The following is a 12,025-nucleotide window of genomic DNA, read 5'->3' on the forward strand; positions in this document are numbered from 1 at the left end:
GCAGTGGTTATTTTTTTAAGAATGTAAAATACTCAATGGACTAACACTGAACAATTTGCAGTTCTAATTACGTGCGAAACAAACAAAAAACAAAAGGAAGTCGTCGGGTCTCAGTTTCTCTCTCACACATTCCTTTGTCTCTTTTCCTAGCAATGCTGCCAATACTACCTGTAATCGTACAATTTATTGCGTCATTTACGTATTGTACTAAAAATACTGAATCGTAGTTTTGATAGAGCGCAACTCTAGTATCTGCGCATTAGTTTTTAGAATTATCCAGCCAGTCTCCAGCATTCTTCTGTTGCACCACAATTCAAAAGCCTCTACTCTCTTTATGTCTGAACTGTTTATCGTCCGCGTTCTACTTCCGTGCAGGGCTGTACTCCAGACAAGACTTCCCAATACAGATGTTAAGTAATTCTCTTTTTCAGAAACATTTTTCTTGCTACTCCCAGACTACATTTTATATCTCTCTACTTGACCATCACTGGTTATTTTGCTGCCCAAATAGCAAAAGTCATCTAGTACATTCAGTGTCCCATTTCCTAATCTAATTCACTTAGTGTCACCCGATTTAATTCGACTACATTCCACTATCCTCGTTTTGTTCTTCTTGTAGCCTCCTTTCAAGACACTGTCCATTCCGTTCAACTGCTCTTCCAGGTCCTCTGCTGTCTCCTATAGAATTACAACGTCATCGTCAAACCGCAAAGTTTTTATTTCTTTTCGCTAAACTTTGTTTCCTTCACTGCTTCCTGAATGCAGGTTGAATATCGGGGAACGCTACAATCCTATCATACTCGCTTCTCAACCGCTGCTTTCCTTTCATACCCTTAGACTCTCATGATTGCTGTCTGGTCTCTGTACGAGATGTGAATAACCTTTCGCTTCCTGTATTTTATGCCTACTACTTCCAAAAATTAAAAGAATTTATTCCACTCAACATTCGCAAAAACTTTCTCTAAATCTACAAATGCTACAAAATGTCACTTTGCTTTTCTTTAACCTGTCTTCCAGGAAATTCGTGCGTTCAGTATTGCCTCGCGTGTTTCTGCATCTTTCCGGAACCGAAACGGAGCTTCCACGAGGTCGGCTTTTATCAGTTTTATTCCATTCTTCTGTAATAATTCGTGTCTGTATTTTACAAGCATTACTATTTAAGCTAACAGTCCCGTAATTCTTCACATGTGCCAGCACCTGCCTCTTTCGAGTAGGAATTACTGTTACCACCTCTACAGGTAGAAACGAATGGCCTTCGGGCCGTAGCGCTACTCTGGGCAAAACCATGTCGCTGAGGACATAAAGCGAGATTACCCCGTCCTTGCATTAACCTCTTGAGTAAGCATTTAGACCTTCTCGTAGTCGCTCCGTGTTGTAGTTTTGTAGTTCTTCTGGTGTTTTCTCTTGCAGTCTGTAGCACTATCGTACTGTAAACTGATAAAGTGTTGCTTCTGGTATGAATGCCAGTACATTTCATTAATAAATAGAAAATAGGGATACTATCACAATGGTTTTATTGATAATAATCACCGCTAACTTCACAAACGTGCAATTATGATAATAACAAACGTAAATAACTCGAACGTGGTGAATATTAAGATTGTGGTCCATCTAGGAATTTCGTGTGGATAGTGTCTAAATGCTGACTGAATGGCTTCGTGCGCTACAAAAATTACTATGCAACATCGAACTATTTCGTACTTCTTCGTGTACCCTCGGCTGACTTTGACCGAGTCATTTACTAAGCAAACCTAAAAGTTACAGCATAGGAGTAATGACACAACTATGGCCAACGAATCCCCATTGTGCAGGTCATCTCCAATCTATATACCAGCTTGTAAGATACTTTCTCACACAGGAAGCCGCTCCTCACAATATCCATTTAGTGTAAGCATCATCTGCCGTGACATAAGTGCTGCTCAACGTACGTGCAGCCGTGCGAACAGTCACTCGCTGTGATTCTGTAGCTCTATAAGACACTGCTCGAGGCAGTACCGTAATTTGAGGGTCTATGTAATAATTCAAAAACTAATCAAAGAAAAAAATAAAAACACGATTAAGACAAAGGCCTTGTGAAGACACAGCAAAGAACCAGGAAGATCGGTTGAAAGGAAAAGTATCTAAAGTAACTAGTTTATAAAGTAGTTTATAAAATGAATATCAACAAATGTAAAAGGGACAATGGAGCGTAGGCGGACTAAATCTGGTGTTATATAGGGAATTGCAAATTCTAGCATTTCCCGTCGCATAGGCACAGTACCCGGAGAGGACTGGTTCGAGTCTTGGTATAGATGGATTTTCTTGCACAAGTATACAACTGTCAACAGGACATAGTGATTTTGATCACCAGACTGCTCTCCGGCGCCAAGCCCAAACTACATACAGAGGCTCCGTGACTGAAATACGATTCTACGTAGAACCACAACCACTCAGTTTGGTGTGATTGACGTTTACTTACAACACATGACAGGTTTCGAATGGGCCGCTCTTCTTCGCATACCCTGACCATTAAAATTTAACGTATGTCTGTCAAAATACTATGTGAAAATTGGGAGTAAAACACTATTCTTGGTAAATATGAGGGAACGAAGAGTTACATGTCATTGTTTGGTACAATCCTGCATATAGAACACGGCAACACAGCGATTGAATCTTCACGAAACAGTAATGACGTTTTACATTTATACAGTTTCGAATGAACCAGTTAACATTGTTGAGTTGCGTTACACTCTCTTGCCAGTCAAACGATCCTGTGGAACATTCTCTTTGTATACGTTCTATGTCGCTGTTAACGCTACGTGTCAAGAACTACAGTAGTATTCAAAAATGAGCCGTACAAGTGTTTATTGCATGAGACTCCTTTTGAGGAAAAAGTCCAGTTTCGCAGTATTTTATCAATGAATCGTACATTTACCTGCTGCTTTACCTTCAAGTGACCGCTACACTGTACGCTTTGCACTGTCAAAATATATTTTGGGAAATGATTGACTCTATATGTAAACCATGAATTCTATAGTGAAAGGATACTACGCTATTACATTTCGTTAAACACTTAATTCTGTGTTTCCTTACATTCTTTGCCTTTTCTCTTTTCTCCATAGGGTCGCCGTTATTATATGGGGTGTGGCAATGTTAGTGACAATAGGTGACGCCTCCAGTCTTCCCGGGACCGAACTGTGTACCCCCTTTGTTTGCGTCTAGAGTAAATCTCATGTTCTGTAAGAACGTTTTCTAAATGTTTCCATAGGACGTATCTGAGGTGGTACTTGAATACCTGCTCGGAAGCCACATCCAAGCAGGCCGGTTCACCAGGCCTCGTCGATAACGCGCAAATCGGATTCTGTCCAGGACAAGCTCGCCTCCCCGTATCCTGGAAGCGGCGCGTTAATGCACTCGGCTATTCGAGCGGCTAGATTACTCAAGTTGTGTGTTGAATCTATGACACTGGAGACATACAGTTTGAATTTCGTAAGAATATCATCTATGGAATCTCCAATATAATAAGAACATATAAGTCTCCGAGAATTGTCGCGCAATTAGTGTATCAGCTCATACATCCAAGTTACCGACAAGAATAATATACAAAAGAATTGTAGCGCTGCTACTGTTTTTCGGCGCTGCTGAGTAAAACAGCGACACTGCAACGTTTGTTGCTGAAGGCTTTGGGGACAAGTGAGTGTGGAGTAGGCCAGAACACAATTACGTCAGATGCAGCATCGCGACATGCGGGCTGAGCCATGGACCAGTAACTATAACGTCGATGCAGGGGGAAGGCAGCGTGACTGCGGCATCGGCAGGCTGATTACTACCTGTCCAAGCTACGGGCTAGCTTTAATGTACGTCGTTAATCCATTATTATCACCCAAAAGGTTGGCAGTGTGGCAGCCATTAGCGATGAGAAGAGGCCTACACCAGTTGAGGGGACGGCACGGTCCTGAAAGCAGCCACCACGAGACCTGACATCCACCAGTCACAGACCTACTGCTGGCACGAAGTCCACCGCTGTGGACTTGGCGCCTCGTAACCGAAGGGTCATCTTCAATGTCGTTTCACCGCAGCCAGTCTTCTGTCCTGAGGGACAGCTATTCGAGACCAGGACAGAGCAGCCGCTTAACCATCTACGCCTCGGTGGGTGTTCTGACTCTGTACGCCTCCAGTTGCAAGAGCAGACACCACTGCTGACGGCTGTCTTCATCTGCAAGAATCACGGCGGGTTTCCGCTCTTAATGGCGCGTCTTGCATTGAGCCTCAGAGCCGTACCGAGGCGGAGTCAGTATGTGGTAATATTCTGACAACGGGAATACCTTTCTTTGCCCTTTTTTTGGGTAAAATATCGGGAGCTGTGATTATTAATCAAGTAAATATATATAATGCATTGACAGTTATTTTCATCGTTATATATGAGGCGGCGCTACAGTAGAACTTTCGGAGATGATGGTGCTCAATCGTGATGATGCTCACTGTGAAAGTGATACCACCAAATATATCTGATACTGTCAACTGTGTGACGTTTACTTTTTCTGACAGGTAAAAACTTTCATTACACGACCTCAAAATCTTGCGTTGGTCCATAACCAGCTCTCTGCACCTGTCTTTCAATGTACGCTTTTATACGCTTGGTACACAAATTGGTATTTGATAGATATTTTTTTAGCAACGTGAATCAGGTGTGTTTTCCACGAAAAATGAACCGAAAAACAGATCAATCTGGCGGGATTTCATTAGTCTGTTGCGCATGATGCGAGAAATATTTGTGTTTTGTCTGCTTCTCTGATCAATTTCACCCCACTGATTGCGAGAACGCTAACGAATAGACGATCAGTTAGGATTAAGCAAAAATATACATTGTGTGTGTTTTTCTACTATCTGCCACGGTGAAAATAACTGTTGTTGTTGTTGTTGTGGTCTTCAGTCCTGAGACTGGTTTGATGCAGCTCTCCATGCTACTCTATCCTGTGCAAGCTTCTTCATCTCCCAGTACTTACTGCAACCTACATCCTTCTGAATCCGCTTAGTGTATTCATCTCTTGGTCTCCCTCTACGATTTTTACCCTCCACACTGCCCTCCAATGCTAAATTTGTGATCCCCTGATGCCTCAGAACATGTCCTACCAACCGATCCCTTCTTCTACTCAAGTTGTGCCACAAACTCCTCTTCTTCCCAATTCTATTCAGTACCTCCTCATTAGTTATGTGATCTACCCATCTACTAACTATCAATACATTATACACACTGATTTGATTATTAATTGTGCCCTCCTATGTTTTACTTCAAGAAAAGAAAGAACGAAAGGTATTCCCACTATCAGAATATTATCAGATACACAGAAAAAATATCGAATGAAAAAAATCCACGACCAACAACTGAATATGGACCAGCAGTTTGGTAGTCTAAAGCCTCAACCGTTCGACCGCCGACCTCGCTCTGCTGGACAGACTGAACGACGCGTACCCAAGGTACAGCGTGAGAACACAAAAGCGTTAAAAACGCGAACATTATTAGCTTTGAGCCCAATATTATATTAATAAAAATGTTTTTAGATCATCTTTCGATCTATAGCATTGAAAATACGATTTTCTTTTAACAACTTTCGACCTATATTTTGTCACGAACTGGGGAGTGTCTAGCAAAAAGTCGAGACATGGGTCTCTTGAAACGTCCCCTTTTAACAATTATACATGACTGTGCTTAACCTGACACACAATATTTTGTTAGCGCAACGCAATCTGACTTTCAAAATTCCCTGCAAAAGAATGGCCCTGACTAACATTAAACTATACCTTTCACAAATCACTTACCTCACAAAAATCTTCGCTGCTCAAGCTACTGCAATACAGCGAGCGCCACTACTGCCAGCTAAATAAAAGATTCAAACTATGGAAGTAACTAACTACTGATAGGGATAGTTAGCAAATGAAAGATATTAATAGAGAACAAACAATGTATTTACCTTGATATCATCATATATAAATATAGCAGTTCATGCCAAATTACAAATCTCCGACATCTCTCTCCCCACATCCACCACTGCTGGCGGCTCATATGAAACGTCCCCTTTTAACAATTATACATGACTGTGCTTAACCTGACACACAATATTTTGTTAGCGCAACGCAATCTGACTTTCAAAATTCCCTGCAAAAGAATGGCCCTGACTAACATTAAACTATACCTTTCACAAATCACTTACCTCACAAAAATCTTCGCTGCTCAAGCTACTGCAATACAGCGAGCGCCACTACTGCCAGCTAAATAAAAGATTCAAACTATGGAAGTAACTAACTACTGATAGGGATAGTTAGCAAATGAAAGATATTAATAGAGAACAAACAATGTATTTACCTTGATATCATCATATATAAATATAGCAGTTCATGCCAAATTACAAATCTCCGACATCTCTCTCCCCACATCCACCACTGCTGGCGGCTCACCTCCAACTGCGCAACGCTACGCGCTGTTCACATCCAGCTGCCTAACACTACAATGGCGAGAATTACAACAATGCAAAGTAGCCACAGACTGCACACAGCACAGCCAGTGATTTTCATATTGAGCGCTACGTAACGTTGCCAATAAGAAAACATAAACAGCCTACTTACATAGAGAAAACATAAACAGCCTACTTACATAGCCCCCATGCTCCCCACAAAAAATTTTACAAATTTTTTTTGTGCAGTGGCCAATAATGATTTGATAAAATTTTTCATAATTACAATAACAAAGAAATCAAATGCACACACTTATTGATACAACGTTGGTCAAAAGCTAAAATTTTGTCACAGTCCATAAAGACAGTCCTGATCATTCATTACGGTAAAATATAGTGTTTTTCTCAAAGTCTGAGCAGTAGAAGAAAATGCACACGGAAGTAGTGGATTTCCATGCAGTCTTGAAGAAGTAGTGTTGTCCTTCCAACGGAAAGACAGTGCTGACTCTAGACATGCTGACAGGTAATGGGCCACAACAGAGCAAACCCACAGCAGAGTCATTCGAAGTTCTGACGAATACTGGTAGGTAGGTCATCACAGAGCAGACCCACTGGAGTCCTGGTAGAGATTGTGGTATTGGTGGGCCACCAGAGGTGCAGACCCACGGTAGTCCTTGTAGAGATGGCCAGCAGCCATCTGTTGTGACTGTGCAGGTGCACAATCACCATTGAAGAGTCTTGCGGATAATATAGCAAGTCCATAAACCACCACTTGTGCACTCACAAAGTTTTCGGAACTGTCCTTAGAACCAACAATGCTGTTATCCAGTCCCTTGCTGAATTATTAACACACGTGCAAACACTTGCAGACCCTACTTCTCACATATTGTCCATATACTATGACCAACAGAAACGTGTGCAGTGAAATGTAACTAACAAGTTAATAATATCATGAACTGGTGACAATTACAATTTTATAACATAAGAATACAATAACAAAGGTACAAAATACATCATTAAAGAACATAACAATACAGATAACATTTGTAGTAAAACAGGCTTTACAAAAGAATCGAATTAACATATACATCAGTGGAATTATGACATGAGTACATACATAAGGGATCACAATAACTTTTGAAACATCAACTTCACACATGAGCATTGAACAGAACAGAATTAATAATGTCTAACATCTTTACAAAGTAAATAACATATTATTAATGCCAATTATATTCGAGGATAACAGTATTCCTCATCATAGTGAATGTAGCTTAATGTTAAAAGAAGAAAAAATTCTATGAAACTACACAGAGACAGGAAGAAAACAAATACACAAGGGTACACAAACACATAGTGGGATAACACAAATAGGAAAGGACAGGGTTCGTTTTCAGTGTCACATTTGGTACTGCAGTCCAACCCAAAACTTCATATATCTTTCCTCTTATTTCATCCTTTGTTTCCACCAAAAAAATTCTATCTAAGCATGCTTTCTGTATTTATTTCACATATTTCTTACCTCATTATTTATTTCCAAGAAAATCCTACCTATACCTGCTTCCTGTACGTTTTTCGTATAGATTCTCAATGCATTTCTTCCAATTCATCGCAACTCATTCTCTTCTATAGTCTACCCCCTCTTAAGCTAACTTAAATCTACTGAGCTCAGATGCTAAACTAAGGAACGAGGCAATGCAGCATCACATAACAAATTATCACAAACAGCAATGACAAAAAAAATGCCAATTTGCAAAGCAAGCAGCAGCAAATCTAAATTAACAGATAAAATGCAAAATTACAACTAATATGAGCCAATGTGCAGCAACAATAAAAATAAATGAGTAGTAAAATTGGCTTAGCAGAGTAACACAAAGTAAAATTCAGTAACACTATGCCTGGCAAACAGCAGCTTATATCTAAACATGACATAGCTCAAGCAGAAAAAATAGTACACTAAAGATAACAGTGCAGATAAGGGAAATGTATATTCACATCTTAATGTCTATGTAATTAAAGTGGTGCACCACAACAACTGATTGTAAAAAGAAATATTACCATGTACTTGAAAAGAAAATTATGTGTTACTGTTACTAGTTCCTTCTTATTGTTCTTTCCTTTCCAAGTGCTCCTTTTTTAAAGAATGTGGATCATAAAATAATTATTTAATTGATCTGTTGACAGAAAGTGTTCACATTAGCAAACGCATTTCAGTTTATAAAAGCAATGCTGCAACACAGCTGGAAACCAGATATCAAATGAAATAAGCAATTACGCAAACCAAAGCATAAAAACATCATTCAATAGCTATGTGGCATTTCGTAAGTCAGTAGCTCTCAATTCTCGTAGAAAGACACTTGTCATTATCAGGTTTGCAGATGTAAGAATATTTCCAAGGATAATGGCCTCCCCTTTTTTTTTGTTCTACCTGTGCCGCTGAAAAGGGCTCGCAACAATGGCTTTTTCTCCAGGCGTCTGACACAGCTGGGTGCCCGCGACGCATTACGTGCAGGTGGTCACTTAACTTTCGTACGGAAATATTTACGACAGCAGTTTCTGCTACCGTGGCAGTCTCATATAAAAATATTTCACAGGTCAAGAATTAGCGTTGCAAATCTGTAGAAACAAAATCCTATAAATATAAGTGTCCAAATAAAATATTCGTCAGCATTGTGATACAGTCACGAATTTCATAACTCTTAAAGTACGTTTCTTGGTTTCCAACATCCTTTTCATAAATCAGAGTCCCTAAACACTACTCATTATTCCTTACCTCATTATACATATACATATTCGTCGACACTTGTTCAATATTTCATCGTGAGAAATACGTAGCATAATAAACATTCCTCAACAACATAATACACATCGTCGTCGTAATAATAACATCATAAAACTTCAGTCAAATCTCAAAATCGTCGTAACTTCCTCCAATAATTTTTAAGCCTAAAAAGAATTCTCTGCTCATTTAAATAGTGTCATCTACCTCAAACGTACTTTAAAAATCATGATCTCATACCAAATACATCATTCAAAGCTCTCATAGTATCACAATGGTTCCGAAAAATATGAACAGTTTACAAAGTATAGACAAAATACAGTTTCATAAGTGTGAAGTTATCCAACTGTGTAATTGCGTAAACATGTGTCACTGATGTAGTAAAATAAATGTTTGTCTCTCTCAGTTAAATGATCAGATAGCTGTGTAATTTGTGTGTTAGAGAAATATGGTACCGATGTGTAAAGTTGTATAAGCAAATACCATATTAGCTAGGGTTCCTTGTGCTTGCCAAACACATGGTACACAAAGTAGGCGTGTACCCACCTGAGGATTAATGTAATTATACCCTCAGGTGTTACAGATTACAGCAATGGAATGAAATGTATCATGGAAAAACTTCGTATCATTGTACTTCAAATATCTTAAAAAATAAATTTTTAAAGTACAAAATTAATCACTCAAATGCGTGTCCTGTAGCGCTAAATGTGCGTCTTGTTGCAACATAATCTCTGTGGAAGTGTCGTAGTTATCGTCCTCCGAAAGCTAAGTTCTGCAGAAGTCAATGTACTTACCTCATAATACACAAAAGTGAAATGCTTTGCGTATAAATGTCTTAGTTATTACGCTTATTGCCGTGATGAAGAAAGTACTGTACTGTAACGTAATGTTGTGCCACGAAAAAGGCTGTCTCATTGTTGCTATACCACAAAAGTTACTACTAAAACATGTTTTTCTTTCCAGAAGAATTCAGAAAACTGTGCAGATATAAAACAGATACACCGCAAAAGCAACATTGTAAATTGTCACTCATTAGTAGCGTCGTGATAAAAATCGTGTAGCTGTCACATAAACTAACCTCTGTGTCATCTGGTATCTCTCAGAAAGCACTTTAAATTCAGAATGTATTTTCAAATAAACCAAAATGTTGCATTAAAATCTCATTAGCAGTACTGGTAAATGTTCTAAGTATGTGAGCCTTATAGTCGTTACGTAATCGTGCAACAAACAAGCAAGAATGTACACACACAATAACACTGTGACGTCTGTTCACTATAACAATGCATTCGTCATTTCTGTTTAAATAAGTTCTCTTGGTTCTTGACTGGATATTTCACTTCAAACATTGTTACATGTTAACAGATTCTAAATCTGACAAAGCATATTAGTAATGTGAAGCGAAAAGTTTTATGGCAAAGACAAAGTTAAAAAGCAGATTATCTCTCAATAAATGGTTTTACACGTGAAACCTGGTGTAAACCTTTACTCTTCATAGTACTCAGAGTTTGAACTTGAATGCAATTGTCATGCGGTATACGTCGGCAAAGAATACTGGAATTTTTCTCAAGGTTAGCGTCTATGTTATTTTTCTCTGAGCCAGCCGGCGCACGTGGGTGCCTGCGGCGCGAGTCATTGTCTGTCTCTTTGTTGGCGCGCGTTGTTATTGGGATTAGGAGACCTAACTTCTACAAATTCGCCTTGCCGAGAGGGTCCAGCTCTGTTAGAATCCCGCCAGTTCTGATGAAATTCACGTCTGTCGTTTTGTCGGTAGTTTACATAGTTTCTTGTTTGTCGGTCATGTGGTGGAGAATTTCTCCCTGAGTCGTAACTGCGCGCTGAACTGTTGCGTCTGAAGTTATTCTGTCTCCCTTGATAATAATAGTTCTGGTTGTCATATTGTCTATTTCTATGATTGTCTCTGTCATATTCATTACTACCGGAATGCGATCTTTCTCTGTAACTATTATTACTCTGCCAGTGGTTGTCGTACGGGTGGTGTCTATTTTGGTCACGATTTGCGTTGTAAGAATAGACCAGTCGTGTCCGGTTATTGTTTCTGTCGTCACGGAATTGTGACGGATGTGACCTGTAATTGTTGTGTCCTTGTTATCGCGTTCCGCGATTATCAGTGTCAATTTCTAGTTCTTGTAACAGTCCCTGAAAAGCTTCAATGTCGTCTTTGCAACGTCCTGCTAAAATAATATGCCGTAAATGTTCAGGTAATTTGATTAAGCAAATGCGGATGAGTTCTGAGGGGCTGTATGGGTTTGACAGGTACTGATTCTTGTGCAACATGTCTTCAAAATATTTCACAAGACTGGAGAATTCAGATTGTTCGAAATGTTTCATCATTATGATACCATGTTTTACGCGGTCTTGTGTGGCTTGAGACCAATACGCTGAGAGGAAGGCATGGTAAAATTCTCCTTCACTGTGGCAATCGTGAATGACCGATCGCATTCTTACAGCTGGTTCATTCTCTAAGTAGCCACACATAAATTCTAATCTGTGTTCCAACGACCAGTTGGGAGGAAAACAATGAGAGAATTGATGGAGCCATGCTTGTGGATAAATGTCGTTGCCAGAATTCTTAAATGTTTTGAATTTACGTGTAGTAATGAACAGCTTATAGTCAAAATCGTCATGTCGGCGAGTCGCATATCGGTCATTGTTAGGTCGTGTCGGCCGTTCCATCTCAAAATTCTGTGCACATTGCCAATTTCTTTCATAACTTCCGAAATGCCCTGTGTTATTATTTTGCGGCTTTTCCGTGTTTCTAAGTCCCTCTTCCCGTGTTGGAGCGCGAGTGTCCTCT

The sequence above is a fragment of the Schistocerca serialis genome, chromosome 4, assembly GCF_023864345.2.
Source record: "Schistocerca serialis cubense isolate TAMUIC-IGC-003099 chromosome 4, iqSchSeri2.2, whole genome shotgun sequence".
NCBI lineage: Eukaryota > Metazoa > Arthropoda > Insecta > Orthoptera > Acrididae > Schistocerca > Schistocerca serialis.